Raw genomic sequence first — 7854 nt, forward strand, 5'->3', positions numbered from 1 at the left:
CATACATACAAAGAAATCAAACCATAAATGTCCAGAAATGAAGTTATTTGTAATAATGTGGAATGGCACAGGGAAAAAGTTTTGACCACGCTTACTGAAATTTATCTAATACTTTGTACAAAAACCTTTGTTGTCAATGACAGCTTCAAGATGCCTCCTGTATGGAGAAACCAGCCGCATGCATTGCTTGGGTGTGATTTTGGACAGTTTTAGAAATTCTTCTGTAACCGATGTCATCATTATGCTTTGCAACAATAAGGTTGTGAAGGTCTTGAGAGAGCTCTTTACTTTTACCCATCATCAGATGGTTCTTGTGTGATACCTGGCCATCATTTGGGACTGAACCAACTGATATTAATTTGCACTGACAGGGGGCAGGCTTGATTTCTAATTATTGAGAGAGTTCAGCTGGTGTCTTGGCTTTCCATGACTTTTTACAACTCTCTTTCTTCATGTATTCGATACTTTTTTCCTGTGCCATTCCACGTTTTTACAAATAACTTAATTTCTGAACATTTATGGTTTGATTTCTTTGTATGTATGTATCACTTGGGTTGTCACCGATATCTGGTGAAAATTTCATGTCATTAGCACCTCTAGTAATGAAATTACTGAGAAAAATGGTGACATATTCAATACTTATTTTACCTGCTGTTTGTAAACTCTTCATGTTACAAATCTGTAATACATACGTCAACAATGTGCTCAGGACGACATGGGCCAAGGTGGACACGTATACATGGGCTTGGACCCCGGTCATAACTGCTTTGCAGTTCTATTTGTAATTATTTCTATCAATAACATGTTTTTTTCTTTTTGTCTCTTTTCTAGAAGCAGGTGCACCTTGACCAGTTCTTCTTTGTTTCTCTGTGTCTCTTTCCTGTCCCTCAACCAGCCGGTCGAGGCAGATGGCCGCCTGTCCTGAGCCTGGTCCTGCTGGAGGTTTCTTCCTGATTAGCATGGAGTTTTTCCTCTCCAGCGTTTGCTCATGATGGGAGACTGTTGCTGCGTTTCCATTGCAAATGTGCGCAAAACTTTGTCGATATTTTGTTAATGTCAAAAAACACAGTTTTGCAACTGGGGTGTTTCCATTAAGTAAGAAATGCTATTAAAGTCACGTGTGAATACGTTTGTTCTCACGACAAGTCATTTTAAACATGGCGGCGACTGATGTAAACAGATAGCATGTTGCTACCACGACACTAGCGCTCATCATCAGAGGAGACGTTGGCGTCTTTTATCGAGGCTTTCCAGTGACAATTTCCTACTTGGGAGCAGCTAAGTATGCTGTGTTTTTGGGAAATTGTAGTCAGTGAGTTTACTATTTTATACTATTTCTGTGATATTACTAGTATTTCTACTTCCTGTTATCTACTTCGTCATCATCATTTTCGCCAGTAGAAACAGGCGGTTGTTGATCACGTGACTCCCATGATGCGAAAAAAGTGTTTCCATTGCAGTTTTGCAAAAAACACCAATTTCGGTATACGGCCGAAATACCACCTCATCCTAGTGCAAAAACATTTTGTCGAGAAATGGAATTTTTTTCTAAACTGACGTGTTTCCATTGAGCAAATTTATTTTCGAAATTCTAATTTGCGCATTTTCATGGTCAATGGAAACACAGCTAGTGATGAAGTGATTCGACATAATCCGCTGGCTTCTTAAAACTTTTCTTTTTCATGTACAGTGCCCTGAGACAACGTATGTTTTGACTTGACACTATAAAATAAACTGAATTGAATTGAATTGAATTGAATTGAATTGAATTGAATTGAATTGATGGAGGTTTGGGTGGGTAACAGAGGAGAAGCAGCACAGAGGTGTGTACGACTACAACTCTGCTTCCTTGTCTGGACCCTGGGTTGTCAATGATTTTGGTCCCCAACAAAATCGGCCAAATTCCTAGAAAGGAGTTCATTGTCATTCGTCCCCCTTTGGCTCCAGCCAAAGTGGGATGAATGCCATCTCTCCACATCAGACCAGGTTTTCCCCAAAAAGAACTCCAATTGTCTAGGTAGCCCACTTTGTTTTCAGAACACCACCTGGACACCTAGCGGTGGAACGACGACATGCGACTGCAGGTCTTGCTGGTCAGGTTAGGGAGGGGACCAGAGAAAACTACAGAGTCCAACATGGTCTTAGCAAAGTTACACACCAAAGCAACATTAATTTTAACTAAACATCTGGCACACGGAGCAAGTGAGAATAGAAGGAGCCAGGAGAGAAATAGCCATGATGCTAAGCTAGTGCTAGCGAGAGCTAGCAGATCCAAAAAACACCAAAATAATAATAATAATATTAAAATAAAATAAACCCAAGAAGTGTTAAAAGATAAAAAGTGTCTTAAGCACAATCCAATAGTAGGAGAAAAAGCTATTGAGAGTGTTTTATGTACTAGAAATAAAATTGTGTAGAAGTTAGATAATCTAGAAAATCAATCAAGCAAATAAATTTCTCAAGCTACCGGCTGAAAAACAGGAAGTGACACAATGCGTCTTACTGCAAACGTCAGCCTTCCAAAAAAAAAAAGTCAAGGCTTTAACCCAGCAAACATTACAAATACTGATAGAATTTGGGGAGGTATTAGCTGAGAGTCATCCCCATCACATAAACAGATCCTTGTTAAAGCTTTGACATCTGAAGTCGTCTAGCAATATGCATTCCTTACAGGAATGCTACTTTCATTATTTCATGTTGTTGAATCCAGCAGATAATCTGGATCTTGTTTGCAGACTTATCTGTGAGGAAAAAAAACTGAAGAATAAAAAGAAAGATGCAAGACTGAAGCTGTTTATAATAAGTTGTTTCTTCTTTATCCAGCAGGACGGGTTGGAACAACAAGCTGTGGTGTTTTAATGAAGACAAACTGCTGTTGGGTATCATCAGAGGAACAGTCTGACAATAGAAGTGTCACAGCGCTGAGTGTAAACAGTGTTTAGGATGAAAACAAAAGGCTCAACATCCCATCAATCACATCCGGCTGTCGACATAAAGATAAATGATGACATTTATTCAAACCAAAATGACGAAAGCATGATTACAGACAGCAGAGCTTCTTTTTGTTCTCCTAAAAAAAGAAAAAAGAACAGGTTCCTTCTTGATGCTCACTGTTAGGTGAAGCGCAGCTAAAATGAAGATTGATGTTCCCCACAGCTTGTTTAACCTGCATCTGATTTACTGCAGAACTTCACCTCCTAATAAAGCTGCTTTAGACCAGATGGACGGACATTCCAGGTTCAGAGTTGTCAGAGTCAGGGGGGATAACGATAGGGAAACCCTGTATTATGTAAAATAGCAAGTATCATTATCTTTTACATTTTAAGTGTGTTTATTTAGCTGCATTGAATCTTAAATTCAAAACTGATTTGAAATTATAAATTATGATATGATATGAAATTTATTTCTATATTAAATGAAGTTCAAAAAATGTTTTTCTTTTTTAAAGAACTCATTTGTGGGCCGGACTAAAGTCATTCGCAGGCCAGTTGTGGCTTGTAAGCCACCAGTTAAATTGCCCATATTTCACCTGTTTTCATCTACCTAAAGATATTATTTGCTGAACTTAAGAAACTGTACAATTTTTATGGAAAAGATGTTATCTATGAAGCCACCCTGCTGTTATAGATGCACTTTACTGTTTAGCTGAAATATTCAAGTGACGGAGCATCACTGTTGCTCCTTCACAATTAAATTACAAGACTTTGGGTCATATCAGAGTCCCTGCCACATAGAGCCATGTCAAATTTCAGTCCACTCCCCTAAGTTAGTTTGCATCTTATCAGTAAAGTTCATTATAACAATTCTCTTCTATTATCAGCAAAGAACAACGAAAGGTGGAGGTTCAGTTTAGCCATGATCATGATTTGAAGTGAGTAAACTAAACTGTTTTATATTTGAATTTGTCTAAATTGTGGTCCAACAAAGTGTATTGTACCTAAAAGAAATGTAAAAATTGTGTATTGTGAATGAGTGAAAGAATATTTATACCAAGTGATAATATTGTTATGACCCCCGCACGTGAAGCGTAAGCGGGAGTCATTTTGTTTTCGTACTGTTTATTTATTTATTTTTTTGCTTGTTTTTTTTTTTTAGTGATTTTTGGTCATCCGTAGCACAAAAATGGCTGCACCGATCAACATGAAATTTGGCAGGACTGTAGATGAGTCTGACCTACACTGCGCCAGCCAACAGTTTTACGATAGACCCCATATTTGAGGAGGGGGCTCCTTTCAAAGTAGGGGTGTCAGGACATGCAAAAGTGCTCATAACTCAGAAACTGTTCAACATAGAAGCTTCAGATTTCTTTTGTTGTTTAGCTCAGATGATGGACTATCATCAGGTCCAACCCCCCCACCCMCCCACACMMCCACAAAAAAAAAAATGACCACTACAATTTTGGGATGCATCTGGTAGCATGACATCTATTAGGAATAAAGACTTCTGAGTTTTGATGCATTTCTGCGTGAGGGGGTCATTATTTTACCGCTACGCAGTGTCTAGTTGAATTCCTGCTCAACACTGAGGAGGCAGATAGAGGTAAAAAGTAACCTCGAGAGTTAAACAGAGCATGAGAGTGGGTTTTTCAGCAAACATGTAGAGAAGACAAAATAACAAAATAAAACCATGACAAGCAAAAGTTTTTCTGTCTTGCCTGTGGATTTTGGGAAGAATTGTTGTTTTCATACTTGTTTTGGCAATATTTGACTGTGACATCTTCCCTGAAAAGTGTTATCTCAATGAGGAAAGAGTTGTTCCACTGTCAGCAAAAAGCTGAAGTAGTAAGTGGTTCGAATAAGAGAAAGCTGGAGGGGCATTTTACAGTCATTCAGGTTTATTGGCAACAGGTCAGTAAGAGGACTGTTTATAAAAAGATAATATTAGAGAGGCTGAATCTCTCAGATGGGCTGATGCTCACCAGTCAGTGAAAGGCTCTACAAATAACAGAACAATTTTAGAATAGTGTTCCTCTCATTAATGGGAAAAATTGGGAAAACTTTGAATTTCCCATCATTTCAGTTCATAATTTCACCAAAAGACTTGAAGAATCTGGAGAAATCTCTGAGCTCACAGGACAAGACTAAAAGTTCCTGTTGGATGGTCATGATCTGGAACCTCATTAAAAATGGGTTATGATAATAACCCATAATCTGATTATGTTTTGGACATCAGAGCGTGGGCTCAAGAACACTTCCACAAATCACTGTCTGTAAACACAGATCCCCGTGCCATCCACATGTGATGGTTAAAGCTCTATCATGCAAAGAAGAAGCTACTGTTTATATGAACACAGCCAAGATTCCAGTTCCTGTTTGTTCATGAACCACCTTGGTGCAGTGGCAGGCGGAGCTGCAGCTGACTTTGATGAACCGATGAGCTCCTTTTCAATATAAAGGCAGAAGTCAGACCAGATTCCGATGCTGGATCATTGGTTACATCCTCTACAACTGGAACTATTTTTTTCCAACTAAACAACATTTTAATTTTATTTGCAATATCTCAGGACCCTGCAATTCTGCTCAGACCAATCAGAATTTGAGGATCAACCAATTTAAATAAAATTGAACTCAGTAAGTCACAGTTTGAAATAATACTAAACAGATTTGTCAGTAGTTGGTGCAGATTTGTTCTTCTCAGAAACAAAACTCTGCATTAAAAATTCTTTTATTCTGCAGTTTTTTCAATAATAATAATAATAATAATAACCTGTTTATTCCAAACAGGAGATCTGTGGCTCCTGGACCAACACTCTTAAGACTGCAATGTAAAAAAAACCTCCTGCTGGGCCTTGCGCTGCACGTTGTGCTGTGATCAGCCCAGATGTGTGCTTCAGGAGATTTATTGGCGCTGAGATTCTCACTGACAGACTTAATGGTGGTTTATGATTAATCTGGGAATGAACAACTCATATTTTATTTGATCTCACAGAACTGATGATAAGAATCAGTTCTGCAGCTGACACAAGCTGCTGAATCAGCAGCTTGACTCGTGTATTTCATCTGGATGAAACAAATCAGACTGAAAATAAGCAGCATTTTTGTGTGAAGTAAGAAAGTGTGAAGTAGATTGAGTTTTCTATTGAAGTTGAGCAACAATCTGAGTGTTTTTCGGAAACTGGATGATTAAAAGCCTTGTTTGTTCAGAAACAAATCAATTCTGGTTAAAAGTGTGAAACACAAACAGACTGTTTTCTTCTGATGGTTGTTTTCTGAAAACTGTACAAATGAAGAAAGTTCTCATCCTCATTAGGACCAAAAGCTGAAAATTGCTACAGTTTAAGACAAACATTAAAGTACAGAGCCCCTCCAGTGACATGGAATTATTTTTCACTTGGCCACGAGATAAATGGTAAATGGACTGCACTTATATAGCACTTTTCTATCCATCCAGGACACTCAAAGCTCTTCACGCTACAGTCTGTGTCCTCATTTACCCATTCACACAGCACTCTATTAGGTCTCTACAAAGCTAACATGTACAATCATCTATGGAGACTAATCAGTGCCAATCACATTCATACACTGATGGGACACATCAGAGGCATTAGGGGTGAGGTGTCTTGCCCAAGGACACAACAACTGAGACAGCTGGACGGGGGATCAAACCGGCGACCTTCTGGTTCCAGGATGTCTCCCCTAACCACTCTACCACAGCTGGGGGGTTGTGGCTGGTGGAAGATAATAATGCGTGTGCATGCGATAATTATGTCGTGGGCACCACATAGCTAATTATTGTTGTCGTTTCCATGCAGACTGTTCGTTGTTTACATGGACGAGTCTGAAATAAACTGATTTATTTTGATTTTAATAAAATGAATGACGTTTTTACGTCAGCACCTTACGTTAGAAATGAATAGGGTTGGGTACCAAAACTCGGTTCCATTATGGCACCGGAGTGAACATCAACGGTAGTACACAGACCGAAACACAACTCTAACTTCGGTGCTTTATTTCGGTGCCCCAAAGAAAGCTGTTAATTTGTGCCCTCTGGTGTTCACTGTTCACAGTAACAGCCTCGGCACACAATCTCCACGGACGCGGTTCGACTCGGCTCGGTCTCGGCCCAATGCGTCTCCAAGCGCGCTCCACAGCCACGCTGTCTCAGAATCTCCTCTCCTGTGGTTCGGGTAGAAGCGAGGACAGCACGCTTATGATTTTAGTGTCAGCAGTGGACTAACTCTTGGATTGACTGACAGCAAAGTTCCTCCTGGAGAGAGCTGCTTTTGTTCAGGAATATGAGCGTGCAACGCGATACAAGGACATGGTGAAATAAAACTGCTTTTTTGGGAAAGGCAGAACTTGTAAACACTTCCTGGAGAGAGGTGAAGGAGACAAAGCTGAGCAGATCACAGGAGGTTTCCAGCAAACTGGCCACCCACGGTTACACAAGCACTTAGCTATAAACAGCACCGTGAAAATAAATAAAAGTGAAGTCCGAACAGTAAGACCACCACGACTTTTTTAAATTTTATTTTATTTTATTTTTAAGACAACAGTTGAAGCCGATGCGGACGGTCCACACATTATCACACCCACAGAGTGAGGGACACACTGTGGAAACACACAGACACTGAGCAGAACCGACCCGACCCAAAGTGAATCAAGTAGAACCGAGTTCATGGAGAGGGGCTAAACAGGTGCCGCTGCAGTGAACAGTTATATATTATATATTATAGTCAAGATGTCGAAAGCAAAACGGTCCAAAGTGTGGTGTCACTTTACAAAATAAGATGCAGAAACTTCCACCTACAACAAATGCTCAAATTATTAATGGTTTTAAGTTAATATGTTAGTCAATTTCAAGATTGACTTTGACTCAAAAATAGTCATTGCTTCATAAACCTGTGTGTGAGTG

Source organism: Austrofundulus limnaeus, unplaced genomic scaffold (assembly GCF_001266775.1).
Source record: "Austrofundulus limnaeus strain Quisiro unplaced genomic scaffold, Austrofundulus_limnaeus-1.0 Scaffold264, whole genome shotgun sequence".
Taxonomy (NCBI): Eukaryota; Metazoa; Chordata; class Actinopteri; order Cyprinodontiformes; family Rivulidae; genus Austrofundulus; species Austrofundulus limnaeus.